This window comes from Pelobates fuscus, chromosome 1 (assembly GCF_036172605.1).
Source record: "Pelobates fuscus isolate aPelFus1 chromosome 1, aPelFus1.pri, whole genome shotgun sequence".
In the NCBI taxonomy this organism is placed as follows: Eukaryota; Metazoa; Chordata; class Amphibia; order Anura; family Pelobatidae; genus Pelobates; species Pelobates fuscus.
The window spans coordinates 259,507,696-259,526,595 of NC_086317.1; the positions used below are offsets into that span (position 1 = coordinate 259,507,696).

Here is an 18,900-nt window from a genome sequence, read left to right on the forward strand (position 1 = left end):
TTGTGGGTCTACTGGACCCAAGCTGCACTTACAACAGATGGACACTATCCTAGGCACCAAGACAGGCTCAGGCACCAAGTGTAGCGGTGTTGTGGAAACATTCTCAGGCACCGTGTGTAGTGGTATTATGGATATAGGCTTGGAGACTATGGTGAGGCCTAATAGAAAGCAGTTGTTGTTGGGGGATTCTATCATAAGAGGTGTGGAGCTGGACAATGGTGGTCTTGTGAGATGTCTTCCCTGAGCTACTGCTCACAGAGACAGGAGATGTATTTTTAATATTGTTAAGCGAGCAAAGCAGGAAGGGGAATTGGATGTACTTGTCCATGTAGGGACAAATGACTTGGCTTGCAATGAGGTTTCAGAGGTAAAGGAAGTTTTTAGTGTTTTTGCCAATAATATACGGCAGGTTGCTTCTACACTGTCATTCTCTGAGATTCTGCCTGTGCATAACACTCAGAAAAACAGGCAGATGCATTTTAGGGACTTTAACTTTAGGGACTCAAATTAGAATATGTGTAAAGGAGTCATTATCAGACTAGAGCAATTTAAATGGAGTCCAAGGGAAATGGGATTATTTAAAAGTTGCACTGCTGAAGTCAACAGAAAATTGCATTAGGCTTGTCAGTAAAAGCAAAAAATTAAAGAAACCACTGTGGTACTCCGCAGATGTGGCCAACGTAGTAAAAAACAAAAAGTCAGCATTTAGAATTAGACTGATGATATATAAGAATGATATATAAGATTAGACAGAAAGAGATTAAGAAAGTTATGAGAGCTTCCAAATCACACACAGAAGAGAAAATAGCACAGTCAGTAAAAAAAAAAGGGACAAAACATTTTTTAGATACATAAATGAGAAAAGGAAAGCAAAGGGCCATTGAAGGGACTATTGGGTCTCGAGCGCGCAGTCCGAGCACCCCACCGACGGCTAAAGAGACCCTCTATCTCAACCAGTGGATACAGGTGGACACACCAGGAAGTATTGAAGGAGTCTTTTCTCTACTTACACAGACCTGGAAAAACTACAGTCTCTTATTACCTTATCCTCCACAACACAGACATCAGCTAGAATATTGGTGAGATCTAACCATATATTATTCTAATGGGACATATACCATTGACAATTGGTGTGTACACACTGGGACTGTAAATATTTCTTTTTTCAATTTTTTATTTTTTTATTTTTTTGCATATTTTGTAATTTTTAAAAAAAAAATTGGTTTCTCTTCGAATGGACTTATATTTGTTCCCATTACCAGTGATAATATTTTTTGATTGAATAGAAGGTCCTCTACTAAACAGTGCCAATAAGCACTAGTAATACTGACATTGTCGGACTATATTGGGGTATATTTGTTTCATGTTTGGTGTATTAATAATAACCACGGTGGTTATGGTGGAATGAGATATATATGATTTATTGTAGGAATTACATTGTTTTAAGAGATTATTCACTTCGTGACATGATACATTGAATAAAAATTGGTCTTTTTTTCAAGCATTAGCTCAGTATAATACATTCGTATCAAACATACAAGAGTGCGGTATCATATGTTTTTGTGTAAAAACAAAAGAAGGAAGGTATGTAGAAGAGGATAAAGGTATAGCTGAATATAAATGAATATTTTTGTTCATTACTTGCAGATGAAAATGAAGAAAAGGGGCCTCAATTAGGAAAAAGAACAAATTAGTAATTTGTTACCTGTGAGTTTACAGAGGAAGAGGTTCTATTTCAACTGTCAAAAGTAAAGACAAATAAGTCAATGGGACCTGATGGAATACACCCAAAGTTATCAAAAGAGCTTAGTGGTGTACTAGCAAGACCATTAACAGATTTATTTAACCAATCATTGTTAACAGGAGTAGTCCCAAAAGATTGGAAGTTTGCGAATGTTGTGCCCATTCACAAGAAAGGTAGTAGGGTGGAGTCGGGCAACTATAGGCCAGTAAGCCTTACTTCAGTAGTGGGGAAAGTAATGGAAACCATGTTAAAGGACCTTTCCTTTGTTGAACATCTAAAAACACATGGATTTCAAGATCAGAGACAACATGGGTTTACTTCAGGTTATGCCAAACTACTCTTATAGATTTTTTTGATTGGGTAACTAAAATAATAGATCAGGGTGGTGCAGTAGATATTGCTTACCTAGATTTCAGCAAGGCTTTTGACACTATTGCACATAGAAGGCTTATCAATAAACTGCAATCTTTCAGTTTGGATTCCAATATTGTTGAATGGGTAAGGCAATGGCTGAGTGTGAGGCAACAGAGGGCTGTAGTCAATGGAGTATATTCGAAGCATGGTCTTGTCACCAGTGGGCAGGCCCGGACTGGCCATTGGGCAAACCGGGCAAATGCCTGGTGGGCGGCGATGGCCACGGGCCAAGCTCTAACTTGCAACTCCACCAGGTTTCATGAGATCCAGGCCATTGCCATGGCAACTGCACCCCTAAACACAAATTCCAGACAAACACTAGATTCCTTACCCAACTCTGGATCATCTACAGATATACACTCACTAGATCTCTATATACACTCCGAATCCTCTATACACACACACTCACTAGATCTCCTATACACACTCTGGGTCCTTGGAAAAGCATTGAGCCAACATGTTCACTTTGAGATGGGGCATCTGAGGAAAGGGATTTAGGGGTGATTATTTCTGATGACTTATAGGTAGGCAGACAATGTAATAGAGCAGCAGGAAATGCTAGCAGAATGCTTGGTTGTATAGGGAGATGTATTAACAGTAGAAAAAGGGACGTCCTCATGCCATTGTACAGAACACTGGTGAGATCTCACTAGGAGTATTGTACGCAGTACTGGAGAACGTATCTCCAGAAGGATATTGATACTCTAGAGAAAAACTATCACAGCAAGAGGACATAAACTTAAATAATATCAGGACGTATTACTTTACTGAGAGGGTAGTGGATGCATGGAATAGCCGTCCAGCTGATGTAGTAGAGATTAACACAGTAAAGGAGTTTAAGCATGGGTGGGATAGGCATAAGGCTATCTTAACTTTAAGATAAGGCCAGGGACTAATGAAAGTATTTAGAAAATTGGGCAGACTAGATGGGCCAAATGGTTCTGATCTGCCATCACATTCTATGTTTCTAGACAACTGGTATATTAGTATTTTTGAAAAATACTTTTGTTACTTTATCTGCATACCTGTTGTCAAAGAGAATGGGTTCTAGCTCACTCATTTCATGGCTTTCAGCCTGGATGGTCATTTTGGTGTATAAATGTTTACACAGGATAACTATTTAAATGGCTACCTACAACAACAAGTAATCCCAACTTTGCTCATAAAGATGCCCAGTGCATGGGCAGGCGCTATTGTGCAGGCTTCCTCATGTCTTCACTGTGGATAAAATCATTTGTTGCCTATGGAGCCACAAATGTATCCCAGATGATGGTTCCCGAAGGCCCTATTGTGCTGAAAAGACACAGCTATAAAAACACCAGTAATGCCCAAGTCAAAAACACATCTTTGTGGTTTCTGACACTGTTAATGCTACCAGATCATCAGACAGAAACATGGATTCTATAGTGTAAGTTCCCACAGGAATAGAGCCCTCTTCTCCTGCTATATTTGTTTGTCAAATTTTATATTGTCTCTTAGTTATATTGTAATGTGTCTTTTTACTTGCACCAACTGTACAATTGTGCTTGCAGATTTTAATGGACTGTCAATAATAATGAGCTGTATAACAACATCAACAACCACAAATATAATAATAAACTACCGGGTATGCAAGTAATACATGCATGTTTTATTCATGAAAAAACTTGGTTATTTACTCTGGTGCAAAGTGCAAAGAATCTGAACAAATCAATAACTGTGCAAGGGATTTTTAACAAGAAGAGCAGTGAGGTTTCTGGATTGCACTACTAGGTAACGTGATCATTTTAATTGATGGTTGAATATGTTTTTGACACTAATACAAATAACAGTTCATCCAATTATTATGGGTACTTTTCAACAAGCGGAGCACTGTTCTTATACAATATATACAAATGCATAGTTAAAGCTTGCTATCTTTAGCAAAAATGAAGCGTAGTCAAAATTCAAGCCGAGGTCTGGGTAACAGAGAGACAGCGAAAACGAGAAGTAGCTAAAGTTGGGTACACTGTAATAAAAAGATGAGCAAACAAGACAAGCAAGGGTTAAAGAGAAACTCAGAGTCAGTAAACAAAGCTCAGGTCAATATCAGAAAACAAAACAATAACACAAGGAACACACTAAATGGTACAGGGAACAGAACCCACAATAGGGCACAATATCAAGGGCCAGGTAAACGCGGCCTCCTGTGTGGCTGTATCTGGAAAGCTGTGGCATTCGCACAAACAAAGTTCTGTCTCCTGTGTTGCCGCGTTCGGGAAAGGACGGCGTTCGCATAAATGCGAGCGTTCGGCGTGGGTGGTCGGGCCGGCCACGCTGTCTGAAGAGTCAGTCTCCGACGTGGCGTCGCTGTGGAGAGGGAGGTAGGTGAGTGGAGGAGTGGGGACCTGATAACCATAGAGATATGGAGGATTACATAACAGAAAATACACACACTCACAAAAGAGATAAAAAATATTTATCCCACACATGGAGTTTGGCAGACAAGAAATAGCCCTAATAAACATATATAAGGTAAACAGAAAATGGTATCAAAGAGAGACACAAGCTGAGAGATATAAACAAACATCGAATCAAACTCTACACACACTAGTCCAAGAACACATAATATGAATGAATTCCACACCACACATAGTGACATAGGATTTATATATGAGAAAAACCAAAAAACATGATGCATGAAAAAATTTCAGTACGCAGAATAGACCGCAGAAGTGATATGAATATGAAGGATATGTACACCCACCATAGAATTACACCACTGGAAGATATTTTTCAAAGGGGACAACCATAGGACAAAAATATCTGAGTCACTCCTAACATTCACAAGGTACTTGAAGGGTAAATCTTAAAGAAGGTGAATTATTGAAAGAAAACACACAACTGAAGAAAAAGTGATCAAATAAAAATTCTACTGAAACATTTTACTCTCAGCCATGAGGCACGGAGAATTAAACATTTTCAGTTGTTACAGAAAGAATTGCTCCCATTAAAGGTTTTAATAGATCTGACGTCTTAATAAGTGTCAGTAAATGCAAACAGAAATAATGACTAAAACACTGTCAGAAACATGCTATAGCTGCAAATACAACTACATATAATCACAGTTACATGGGAAATATCCCTTCCTTCTACAACATATCATTTTTGATCAAACAAAACACGCACAAAACCAAAAAAGAAAAGTACCTGAAAGATTGTCAAAATATGTATTTTTAAAAATAAAACCTATTGTAATGGAGAGAAGTAGCATTACCATGAAGACACCACATTACAGCTTTAAGCCCCTCCTATTTTACAGGGTTTATTCCAATCACCATGACCACTTCATTGATTTGAAGTGGTGAAGGTGGTAGGAGTATATATGTGCAGTGTTTCAGCTTGAAACAATAGACATATTGAGTTATTTTTAATAGTGTGCCGGGGGCCAGTTACAACCGCAGCACACATGACCTCAACAACCAGAATTCTGTTGCAGGATGCCTAATGTCAATTTTGTGCACATTTTGCGCTAGAACAGTGCACACAGTTCGCTTATGACAGACATGATAATCTTCTCCTATGCAGGCAGAGCGGCTGCAAGAGGAAGATAGCAGTCTCCTTCCTCCAACCGCCTTCCTCTATTTAAGATCTGGGAGAAATCCTTCCTCCCTCCTCCTCTTTCCCTCCCCTCGCCAGGTCAGAGTCAGAGTCAAATAATTCCTATCACAGGCTTCTCCATCATCAGACAGTGGATACAAGTATGTCTTAAACCTTCTAAAAGGTTTTTACAGGGGGTGACCTAATAGTTATGCTCCATAAAATATTCATAATGTTAAAAAGTGTAGCGGAATGGGCTTTGGGACGGTACCTTTATGCCTGCTCTGGGCTGTCCGTGCCGGTTGTTCCCCTCCCAGTCCCTGTGTGAGACAAATCTCCCTATTACCATGCTTTTCCCCTGTTTCCCCTGTTCAGTAAATACCTTTCTCCTGATTTGTTACCACTGTTTTAGTCGACAACCGAATAAAGTACCGAACAGCAGGCCACCCAGATGTGGAATGTGCCGCTTATTAACACCAATAACCCCGTTCACACCTCCACAAACCACAACTACCTGGACGTTCCAAGCGGTCGGCTGGGTGGCCATCTTGGAATATGAACAGACACAGTGGTGTTTGGTCTTCGAGTGTATGGAACTAAAATCGGCCACTCGACGGCGTGAACACCGCTGGGGCTTTCACCTTCTGCTACATTTGTGGAGATTCAGGCGAACAGAGTGGCGTTCGGGGGGGAGGGGGGAAGGGTAAACTCCCGAACCAGATAATTATAACAAACATATACATGAACAGTTTGGTATTAGTTTTTCATGTATTTTATGCTCCCAAAAGAGAGGTCGGTGTAAATTATACTCCAATGGCGTTTTGGCTGTGTTCGTGGGATCTGAGCGCTTTTCGGCTATATTGGTCGCTCAGACCAAAGCTATCCGGGGACATAGGACTTGAGGGGGTACCTTGTAGGGAAATGTATGTTTTGTGGTGATAAAGATTGTACAAGTCCTGGACCTGAGAGTTAATGTAATTATACTGTGTACTTTGCCTCAGTCTACTCTCAGGTCCAGTTTGGAATGCCCCTGGAATGTGTATTTGAAAACCCCTTGCAGGGGGTTCTCATAAAAGGCTGTGTGTGGCTCCATTAAAATCAGTTATACCCCCCACCCCCGCCCAAGTTCAAGATTTTTTGTCCAAAATGAACTTACCTACTCTCACAGACGAGGAAATAGCAAAGATCACGAGCGAATTCACGGAATCAGAGGTAGCGGCAGTGATAACCAATCTGCCCACACATAAATCTCCGGGTCCAGACGGGTTTACAAACCTGTACTATCAAACATTTGCGAAGGCATTACTCCCACATATGACCTTGCTTATAAATCATTGCTACACCAATGGATGTATGCCAAAGGAGATGCTTCACGCACATATCTCCACATTGCCGAAACCAGGCAAACCTGCAGATGTATGCCCAAATTTCCGACCCATATCCCTTTTGAACTGTGACACTAAGATTATGCAAAACTAATAGCGGAGAGACTGAAAGGAATCTTGACACGTATTGTACATAATGACCAATCAGGATTTATTAAATCGAGACAAGGGTCAGATAACACTAGAAAAATTCTAAATATTTTAGCCCATATGGACACAAACCGATTGGAAGGTCTTCTCCTAGCGCTGGACGCGGAGAAGGCCTTCGATAGACTGAACTGGTATTACATGGAACAGGTACTGCTTAAGTATGGTTTCCCAACGTCTTTTATAGGGGGGATCATGGCACTGTATCAACAACCTTCAGCCAGAGTCACAAATGCAGGCTTTGTCTCGAGTCCCTTCACCATCACAAATGGGACGAGGCAAGGTTGCCCATTATCACCATTACTATTTGTGCTCTCCCTCGAGCCCTTAGCACACATAATAAGGAACCATGCCCAAATTAAAGGGATACGGGTGGGAACAGACGAATTTAAACTGGCTATGTTCGCTGATGACATCTTCATAACCCTAGCAGACCCCGATGAATCTCTGACCTATCTCATAACTGTCCTCGAGGAATATAGCAGAGTTTCGTACTATAGACTAAACCAATTAAAGACCCAAGCCCTACCAATTAGGCTGCAGCAAGAGTTGGTACAGTCGCTAAAACAGCAACACAAATTTGACTGGAGAACTACACATATTACGTACTTAGGAGTAAAAATTGCACCCACACTTAGAGGAATTAACACTCTCAACTTCTCCCAACTCCCACACCTCTGCCTGCAAACATTACGCAAATGGAAAGATGTGAGGTTGTCTTGGCTCGGGAAAATTAATGCAGTAAAAATGGTGGTTCTTCCCAAACTTCTATATGTATTTAGGATGCTGCATCTCCCTTTATCCACATCACTAAGCAAACAACTCCAACGTCTTATAAACAACTACATATGGAATAATAAGAGACCACGCCTCCCATGCGTGCTTCTGCAAATCCAGGCAAACAAGGGGGGGTTAGGCCTCCCTAACATCGCACTTTATCACAAAGCTGCGATACTAGAAGCAGCAATAAAACTGCACACCCCTTTACATACATTTCAATGGGTAGATATGGAAAACGGGTACTCCCCACGCTCCTCAGTGGTAGACATACTATGGACGCCCAAACACCTCAGGGAGAAAAGTATCTCGATACTTCCTACATCTAAACTCACAATCCAGATATGGGATTACCTCCATAAAAAACATACGAACACTGCAAAATTTTCCCCGTGGGCCCCAATAACAGCGCTACAGTCCATATCTCCATGGTTATTTTTCCACAAATGGAAAGAAAAAGGCATCTTACATATAACTGATGTATACCGACATGGGACCATAATGCCGTTCCCTGATCTCCAACTCAAATATGCCTTACCGTCAAACTATATATTCCCGTACCTCCAACTTAAAAGCATAATTATAGAAATGGTACATAACCCAATCCAAGATGCTGCCACTCTGAACACGGAGCTTATAGCCATGTACAATAGGTGCCACAAAACACCACTCAAGGCCAAGGCTCTATCCCTAGGATACGCCGCCTTACAGCAACATCTTTCTCTGACAAATTTTGCTTTTGCGATTCAATGGCATAAAGAAGGTCACCCACAATTCACTAATGACCAATGGTTGAGGTCACTTGGTGCACTCAAAGGCGTAACATCGTGCTATACACACTTAGAGGCACATAAAAAATTGGTGTATCGATGGTATCTCACTCCGCACAAGCTACATAAGATTTATCCGAATAACCCACTAACATGCTGGCGATGCACTAATGGGATAGGGACCATGAGTCATATCTGGTGGGACTGTCCTACTATCTTACCACTGTGGACAGAGGTCCAACATCTGGGTAACTCTCTAGGACTTCTAGAGGAAATACTCACACCCACCAACGCTATATTCCTACTATTTCCTGATCAGGTTCCTGCGCAGGACAAACACCTGTTAACTATGCTAATTCTAGCTGCACGGAACCTTATTGCCTGCCACTGGAAGCAACAGATTTGCCCGACACCAAAACTATTACACCACAAAATACAACAATACTTGAAACATGAAACATTAACCTCCTCTACGACCAAACGTAGAGACATCGCACATAATAATTGGCTAAGATGGAGTCGTTGCATAACTGACAATCAAAGCTCGAAATAATCTGCCATGCAGGCATAGATGATTCTACATATAGGGTAAGCTTTATACATAAACATGGCATACGACACATAACTGATAACAAAGGGTTGATCACTCATGTTTGTTTCAATTATGCCATTAAGTACCATTTGTAATGTTAAATGCACATGGCGCTTCAAGAAAGATGTATTTTCCTGACCGCAATCTTATGTATATAAATTTCTATTTTATGTTAAAATGCATTATCTTTATTACATGAACGCAACGTACCCACATCAGACCTGTAGGTGACGGAGCAACTATTTAGAAAGTTATGTTCTCATTCTCTCTCTAATAAACTGAACACTGTGAGATGTTAGGTGTTAGATTAAGTCTAATTATTGGTTCTCTCCATAATCTCCCCAATTTGTTCAATTGTTGCTAATCTGAGTTTTAGCAACTTGTATTTTGTTCTTTGTCTTAGCCCAAACTGGATCTAAAGTGTTTCTGTATCAACATTCACACATTATATTATGTTTATACTATATTATGCTTGTAACATATTGTAATTGTAACGAACTATCTGTATCTATTATAGTACAAAACTTGGATATTTATATTTGTGGATGCCCCCCTCCCCTTCTTCCTTTCTGTATCCCCCTCAAATGACTACTTTGAAAACTCAATAAAATACGAATTTGGAAAAAAAAAAAAAAAAAATCATTTATACCCCCAGAGCTGAGTGTCATCCAGTTGCTGGGGAGGTGATGGGAGATTCTTGGATTACTTTGCTGTATTTGGCTGTTCCCTTGGAGTATTCTATTTGTTCCTGAGCACATCTTGGAGTAACCAGTGGAGGAGAGTCCCTGCTAGGACTAGCACTCCGCTACAAAAAGTATATATTTTTTTTATCAGGTTTGGAGTAACTCTTTGAGTATATTCTCAATGCCTGCCATGGCATAGGTTGATTTATTGACAATAAAATATATACCGTATATACTCGAGTATAAGCCGACCCGAATATAAGCCGAGGCCCCTAATTTTACCCCAAAAAACTGGGAAAACTTATTGACTCGAGTATAAGACTAGGGTGGGAAATGCAGCAGCTACTGGTAAATTTCTAAATAAAATTAGATCCTAAAAAAATTATATTAACTGAATATTTATTTACAGTGTGTGTATATAATTAATGCAGTGTGTGTGTGTGTATGCAGTGTGTGTGTATGCAGTGTGTGTGTATGCAGTGTGTGTATGAGTGCAGTGTGTATATAATGAATGGAGTGCAGTGTGTGTGCATGAGTGCAGTGTGTGTGCATGAGTGCAGTGTGTGTGCATGAGTGCAGTGTGTGTGCATGAGTGCAGTGTGTGTGCATGAGTGCAGTGTGTGTGCATGAGTGCAGTGTGTGTGCATGAGTGCAGTGTGTGTGCATGAGTGCAGTGTGTGTGTATGAGTGCAGTGTGTGTGCATGAGTGCAGTGTGTGTGCGTGAGTGCAGTGTGTGTGCATGAGTGCAGTGTGTGTGTATGAGTGCAGTGTGTATGAATGCAGTGTGTGTGTGTGTATGAGTGCAGTGTGTATGAATGCAGTGTGTGTGTGTATGAATGCAGTGTGTGTGTGTGTATGAATGCAGTGTGTGTGTGTATGAGTGCAGTGTGTGTGTGTATGAGTGCAGTGTGTGTGTGTATGAGTGCAGTGCAGTGTGTATGTATGAGTGCAGTGTGTATGCAGTGTGTGTATAATGAATGCAGTGCAGTGTGTGTATATGAGTGCAGTGTGTATATGAGTGCAGTGTGTATATGAGTGCAGTGTGTGTGTGTATGAATGCAGTGTGTGTGTATGAGTGCAGTGTGTATGCAGTGTGTGTATAATGAATGCAGTGCAGTGTGTGTATATGAGTGCAGTGTGTGTGAGTGCAGTGTGTATGAATGCAGTGTGTATGAATGCAGTGCAGTGTGTGTATGTGCAGTGTGTGTGTATGTGCAGTGTGTGTGTATGAGTGCAGAGCATTGGTGGGGGGTGGGCATTTTATTAATTATTATTTAATTATTATTTTAATTTTTTTTTTAAATGTTATTTTTTTTTAGGTAACTATTTTTTTTAATTTTATTATTATTTGTATTATTATTTTTATGTTATTATTTTAATTATTTTTTGTTTTATTATTAATATTTGTATTTTTTCGTCCCCCCTCCCTGCTTGTTAGCTGGCCAGGGAGGGGGGCTCTCACTCCCTGGTGGTCCAGTGGATGGGCTGTAGGAGGGGGCTGTCAGGAAGCTGTTACTTACCTTCACAGCAGCTCCTGTCAGCTCCCTTCTCTCTCCTCCGTCCGTGCAGCTCCCAGGTCAGCTCCCTCTGCAACTCTCGCGAGAGCCGCGGGGTCAGAGCGTTGCCACGGGTTACCGTGGCAACGCTCCGCGCGGCCGCGAGAGTTGCAGAGGGAGCTGACCTGGGAGCTGCACGGACGGAGGAGAGAGAAGGGAGCTGACAGGAGCTGCTGTGAAGGTAGGTAACAGCTTCCTGACAGCCCCCGGTCCTTGTCTGTATTATGGCAATGAAAATTGCCATAATACAGACAACTGACTCGAGTATAAGACGAGTTAGTGTTTTTCAGCACAAAAAATGTGCTGAAAAACTCGTCTTATACTCGAGTATATACGGTATATTCAGTTATAAGAAATTTTAGTTTTCAGTATCATCTTCAATTTTAAGGTATTTTTTCCCCTCAAAGTCTCCAAATAGATTAATTTGATTACATCATAAAGGGAATTTGTTTTTACTTTAGCTAACAAGTATTTTTGGTACTAACTTAACTAATGAGGTCTTTTGGGAGTGGGAAATAATATAGTGGGTAACTTTATACATGATAACAATAAAGGTTTAAGAAGGGTTTTATTGAAGACAACATTTAACACAGTGGTTCCCAAACCAGTCTTTTTTTTTTGTCTGAAAACACCTTTAACACAACTGTGTAATCCCTAAATCCTGGACTGTTAGTGTGCCTTGAGGACTAGTTTGGGAACCACCGATTTAACAGATTTCAGATTTTCCTTCAGGATGAGTAATTTTTATGGAACAATGCTATCTTTGTTGTTGTAGTGCTAGAGAAACTTATTATTGTTCTACACACAGATCTATTAAAAACCTTAAGAGCAATTTTGTAAGAGGAGTAACAAGTCTGGCTGGAAGAATCTCTATTCTAACATGAAACATGTCCAGCCAAAGATGCTCCCCCCCCCTCCATTTGTCCACTTACATGCTTTATATGTTTTATTATATTAATATTTTTGAAATAAAGTTCCCTTTTTAATAAAAAAACCCAAGATTAAACAGTGTAATTAAAAAGGGGGATGCTGATCTTGTATCTCTAAACATCATACCAAGGTGTTCTGGAGATATTGTTCTCATTGAGGTGAGTCTGTACAAGTAAGTTCGCTTTAGGAACCAACCATGGTTCATCATGCAGTAATGAAGAAGACTGCTACAAATACAAGTTACATACTTTTACTTGATAGCATTTACTTTTGATTGCTTGAAATGTATGTATTACACTTGGTGATCTATTACGTCTTCTATTGTTAAAAGCTAGAACTCGTGTTTCTGATTGCTGAAGGATGTTCAGTCAACTTGAATCAACTGCCCTCCTACATAATAAGAAGTTTGATGATCAACTGGCTTTCTACCCTGGTTAACAGATCATACTTGATTAAGAGATCTTACCTGAAACTATAGTTACCTTTATGGAGTTACCATTGATGTGGGATGTAGCTCCAAAAAAAAAAAAATTCTTGACATTACTGTATTGGATTATTTTGCACCAATAACTGGGCCAAATGCAGCAGGTCTACCATACAAGGGATATTCCTTTGAAAAACTAAAAATATATGCTCATTACAGCGGAAAAGGTTCTTTGAAGTATAACTATGCCATAATATATATGTATTAACCACTATATCAAACATCAACTTCATTCAGCACACTTACTCTGAACAATAATACAGCATGACAATAATGTAAAAGCAAGTGGATGTGCTATACATTTTATTTACCACATTTGGCTTTGTGTTCTTTTTGGAGTCATAAACGTAACTATAGTTATCCATTTTATATAGCTGATGGACCACAATCCACTGATATAGTTCATCAGCTGTTTGTCTGATTAATAATTTCTTGATAAAGGCAAATAATAGTATCACTTCTCTCTGCAAAGGAGAAAAACCTGCTCAAACATGTTTACCATCTATACTTATACAGCAATCTCAATTACAATAAAAAACTCAGAAGCAAAAGACGTGACCTGAATGTGAGCAATTATTTTTTTATAGACTTAAGAGAGCTTATATTAGCTGAAAGCAGTGAGGAGCTAAATATTTACTGTATTTCAGCAGCAAGGTTATCACCTAAAACAAACCAACTAACGAAATGATGTTGGCTCAGTCGTGGACACTGATAACTGTATTTCTTATCCATGGTGTTTCCACTCAACTTGTAGTAATACGTAAGTCTGGAATATTTTTCATTATATTTTCAATAGTTAATACTAGTATATGACTTCTATAATGATTGGGCAATTTTGTGAGAATTGTGAAATTTCAGAGGCAGTAAAAGTGCAAACAAATGCTCAAATATAGGCCTTTAATATTTTTGGGTAAGCTTTTACAATGTTTTAATAATTTGGGATAAACTTTGAAAATATTTAAATATTTTTAAAGATATTTTCATATTTTAATATATTGATATTATTTTCTATATGCTGCTTTTTAAGTTATATATTTTTGATATATTAATAATTTGAGAAAGCATCATAAACGTTTATTCGAACATATTAAATCATATGAAAAGGCTAACCAAAAATAGTAAATCAAGGCCAGAATTCTTTAAAAAACTAATTTGGAATTAATAGAAGTTCATTACACATTTTCAAATCAAAGTTGCTCCTTTATAAATAAATGAGCACCTTTGATTTGAAGGTTTGTGCATGACTTAATTATTTTTATTATTTATACTGTTTTTTGGGTGTAAATTCACCAGTACGTTTATTCGACGGGGTGTTATTTTCTTTGTAATACATTTAATAAACTATAGCAACTAATATGTATATGTAAGTACAATATACACAAGAAGATTTAACTATGAGATCTCTGTTAAAAAAGTTTGACAAGCAATTTAATTACTATATATATATATATATATATATATATATATATATATAAGTAATTCAATTGGTTTAAAATGTTTGAAATACTATATGTATAAGCAATATAATTAATATATATATATATATATATATATATATATATATACTTTTGAGGATTTAAAAAATTAACAGATTTTTACATTTGTATTCTCTTTTACGTGTTATGCTACAGTACTCAGTATTAAATAGACAAGTTGAAAGTGTAAGCACTCTAATTAATTCAGTGTTATGTTTTCATTTGTAATGTTCTTAATATTTTTTAAAGGAACACTCCAGGCACTTCATGATTGAAGTTGTTATGGTGTCAGGAGGTGCTTGGCGCTAGCTTACTTTTAGGTGTAAAACCACTCACAAGGTCCCAGAGCCTTGAACCCAGCACCATTTAGCTCTGACTCTGTCTTTCTGCTTCTCTTTGTTTCTTGAAGCAGGAATGCTTGGACAGGGTAGCCGCTGATTGGTTAAGAGCGTCAGCTGATGCTCTAAGCAAATCAGTAGCTACCCATTCACAAAATGTCTTGAGAAACATATTTCTCTTAATTAATTTTTTATGAATGGGAAGCTATTGATTGATTTAGAGTGTCAGCTCATGCTCTCAGCCAATCAGAAGCTCTCTGATCCGAGAATTCCTGCTTCAGGAATCAGAGAGAAGTGGAAGGATAGGGCAGAGCTAAACAATGTTGGATTCAAGACTGTGGCGTTCTCCGGTTTGCAAACACTTTAATACCTAAAGGTAAGTTGGTTCCAATAAAGTAAATTATAGTACCTGGAGTGTTTCTTTAAAGAAAAAAAAAAAGTAAGCATAATTAAGACCATTCTACATATAAGATAATATGTAATACGATTATAAAGAGAAGTAGAAAACTGGCTAAATATTTTTTTCTTAGTCATAAAAAGGTGTAGGATTGGATTTTACATTGGTTTATAAAAAAAAGCAAAAAAATACCTATGCTACCTACCGGAATATTGGTAATAAAATCCGTCTCAGACATATAGCATTGTATGTGCTCAACTCCTTTCTTGCACTGGATTGTACTGCTCAGCTATGTTAATATTAAAATGATGGTGGGTGTATCAATACAGTACAGCTGGAGTGTTTGTTCACCTATAATCACACATATGGTCATTTTATGGTAGTTTATGTGATAACTGGGCCATCACCCCCATTATTGCTCACATAACCAAAGAACACGTATTATATGCTATTGTGACATGCAAGGTGTGAATTATTTTCATATATAAAGTTAGCATTGTAAATAATAAAAACTGTAAAACGGGTCACTTACTTAAACCGATTCAGCAAAAATATTGCTGCCATATGCCTTCTAATTAGGCTCTTGAGCATATTTTTGGATCTGCTCTTAACATGACACTAACATTGAGCGACCTTTAGAAGCAGATAACATATTTTCTATCTCACACTTGATACCAGATTTTTAGTGATTGGGCATTTGTATGTTGGTTAGATAGTTCTACAATAATATTTAGCTTCGTATTGGCACCACTGGGAACATTTTCAGTTATTCTATAGTAGTAAGGCAAACAAATAGTGCAGTACTAGACAAATACATGGTTATTCAACAACGTGAAAATTCAAACTGAATTTCAAATTTAAGGCTACGCTGACGAAATTGAAAACATTGCTAACTTAGATAATTTTTTAGATCTTTTATTAGATCTATGGTTGAGGCAATCCTGCTCTAAACAAGTTTTACAAAAACATAAGAAGAAAAGTTACGAGTCATTTAAAAGAGTGCCTAAAACTAAGTAGCACATTTTGTTATTGATCCAGCATTATCATTTTGGCTTAAAGATAACATTAACAGGCAAGTAAGCACGTTGTGAAAAGTCAGTATTTTTATTTTTGCTTTGATTTTCTAATCTATCTTTAGGTTCTGGTAAAGTGCATATATGGGGTCGATAAAGAAGAGGAATCAACTTTTTGTCCTGTCTCTAAAATTTGTTTATACATAATTAGCTTTTTTGACAGATCCAAACACAAATTCATTCAAGCCGATAGGAATATATGAAATGAATGGATAAAATAATTACCATTTATTAATTATTGTTATTTACCTGTTTGTTCTCTGCTTAACAGCCAATTGCTTACCTACAATAGTTGGAGGTAATTTCGTGGGACGAATCACAACCACCACAGTTTCACTGTTAAACCCCTGCTGCTTACTTCAAAATAGTCTTGCTCCATCATCTGGAACGTTGTTGACTATTGTGGCAGCTAGCAATGGTATGTATCACAAACATATGAACAACTGTACATATATATATATATCAAAACATTTCCAACTTGGTTAATTTAGCGTATACCCAACATCAGTTCTAAGAGTGGTTAAAACTTCAGCAATTTTTTTTTTTATTCTTTATTTTTCCGTACAAGAGAGGTACAATCATGCTTGAGGTGCCATTACAACATGCAAAGGCTTATCAACAAAGATACTTTTTAGGCACAGAGAAACTGCACATTTTTTTTTTTTTTTTAAACAAGTTGAGAGTGAGTACATCATAAGATATAAAACATCATTTGTAGACATAGCATGCCTAGCTGTCTGACAGTATAGTTAGTCAATATAGGTATTCTAAGTAGAGCTGTACTTATTTTGTTGCGGACAGTTTGGGGTAATAACTAGGTCGGCCGTGAGTCCTGAGACATATTAGTGTGAAGCCAAGCGACTTAGTAGTGAGTTAGATTGCCCAGGACTATGCATAGCTAAATTACACAGGCATATAATCAGTATGTTTTACAGACTAGCAAGGTTATAAGTGCAACATTTATTTGTATGAACTGGCTAGAGTTTTCTTACGCTTTTAAGACAAGCTAGGCATATTTCTGTATGAACACAAGCTGAAACAAATATTAAAACAAGGTTAACAGGCTAATAATGAAGGCGTCTACACTGGCAGAGCATGGGCCTCTGTGGTAGCATAGGGTGATTCAGACTAGGGCTAGGCTAAACAATGCAATAAATTGTGACTAGGAGAGTCTGCAGTTGGTATGGGAGGGTACCAAAGAAGCAGGTGTATGGCCTCCCGGCATTTAGCCCACTCCTGTCATAGGATGGGTGCTGTCCCAGTCTGGGGAGGCATTCCAGTCCTGTGCCTTGTTGCTCCACCAGCCTTGGGTTGTGACAGTGCTCATATCGCCAATCCCATTACTCCCATTAGGGGCTGTGGTCTGTCCTCGAGGCCCTTTTGGGGGTTGCTTTTGGTTGCTTGTGGTGTAGGTCTTCCGAGGCTGCGGGTTGTGTCTAGCTGATTTTCCCGGTTGTGACTGGGATTTGGGATGGCTGCTGGGCTTTGCTGGGCGGATTCTTCGGCTCCGGGTTTGTTTATGAGGCATCCGCTGCTTCCCTGGTGGCCTTACTGCTGCGTGGCATCGCCCAGGAATCGCGGGCTGCCCAGTTGTTAGCAGTAAGGTTGGCTCTGGTTGGACTCCAGTAGGCTCGTGCCGGCGTGCAGCTAGTGTGGACCAGACTTTTGCAAACAGGGCGCCCCGCTTCTCCTGCCCTCCATCTTGGTCAAGGCAGGTGGGTAGTCCCCAGTGTGTGTTGGCGGGAGCTCCACCACTGAGACTCCGTTGGTAGTTGCCGGGATAACCCCCACCGACTGGGGGGGGGGGGAGAAGTTGCATGCAGGTCCTCCCGGTATGAGCTTGATAGCAGGCAGAGGGATTGGCCGCCTCCCTCTCCCGCACAGCTAGTAGGCCTCAAACTCCTCTCCGGGGTTGCTTGCCGCTCACGGTCAGAAATGCCCCTGGTTTATGCGCTGGGGATGTTTCCCGACACCATGGTGTCAAGGGAGGTAAGATTTGGGTCGTTGATTTGCAAATATTTATTCTTTGAGAGCCAGATTGCACGGAGCTCTCGATGTGTGCGACTGTTCCATGCGGCTGGCAGGCTCCGCCCCCCGAACTCCAGCAATTTTTAAAAGTTGTCACAGTTCATAGTTGTTACAAAGCCGGAAAGCTGAGTTCTGGCTACTGATATCCTTTATTCCACAAATGCAACTTGAGCTCTTCCTTTTTCAAATCAAAGTTTGTATTTATCATCGGATATAATAATAGAGATCCATGTATAATGGTATGTGGGTATATTGTATTTACTCTCCTACGTATCACATTTCATCTTTGGCTTAGTTACTGATCATAACTAATTTTACTTAGTTATATACACGTTGTGTGTAGTGTCCATGTGGTTACTTTAATCCTCCCCATGTGGCTAAGATTTAGTAGGACTTGTTGAAGTAATTAAATGATACGTTTCTCTGCCTGATAAAGACCTGAGGGTATATTAAATAGCTTAGATGCTATGAATTGACCTATTTGCCACGTACAAGAAGCTGTGGTATAGGTGATGTGTGGAAACGCTCCCTTGGGATTAACTAATTAA

General features: G+C 39.1%; 1 long non-coding RNA gene across 1 annotated transcript; it reads left to right on the plus strand.

Moving 5' to 3' along the window:
* Positions 1-13,572: 13,572 nt before the first annotated feature.
* On the plus strand, positions 13,573-16,619 carry LOC134593319 (uncharacterized). The gene is made up of 3 exons (XR_010089823.1): positions 13,573-13,606; positions 13,689-13,794; positions 16,596-16,619. It is a non-coding gene; the product is annotated as an uncharacterized LOC134593319 (long non-coding RNA).
* Positions 16,620-18,900: the final 2,281 nt, after the last annotated feature.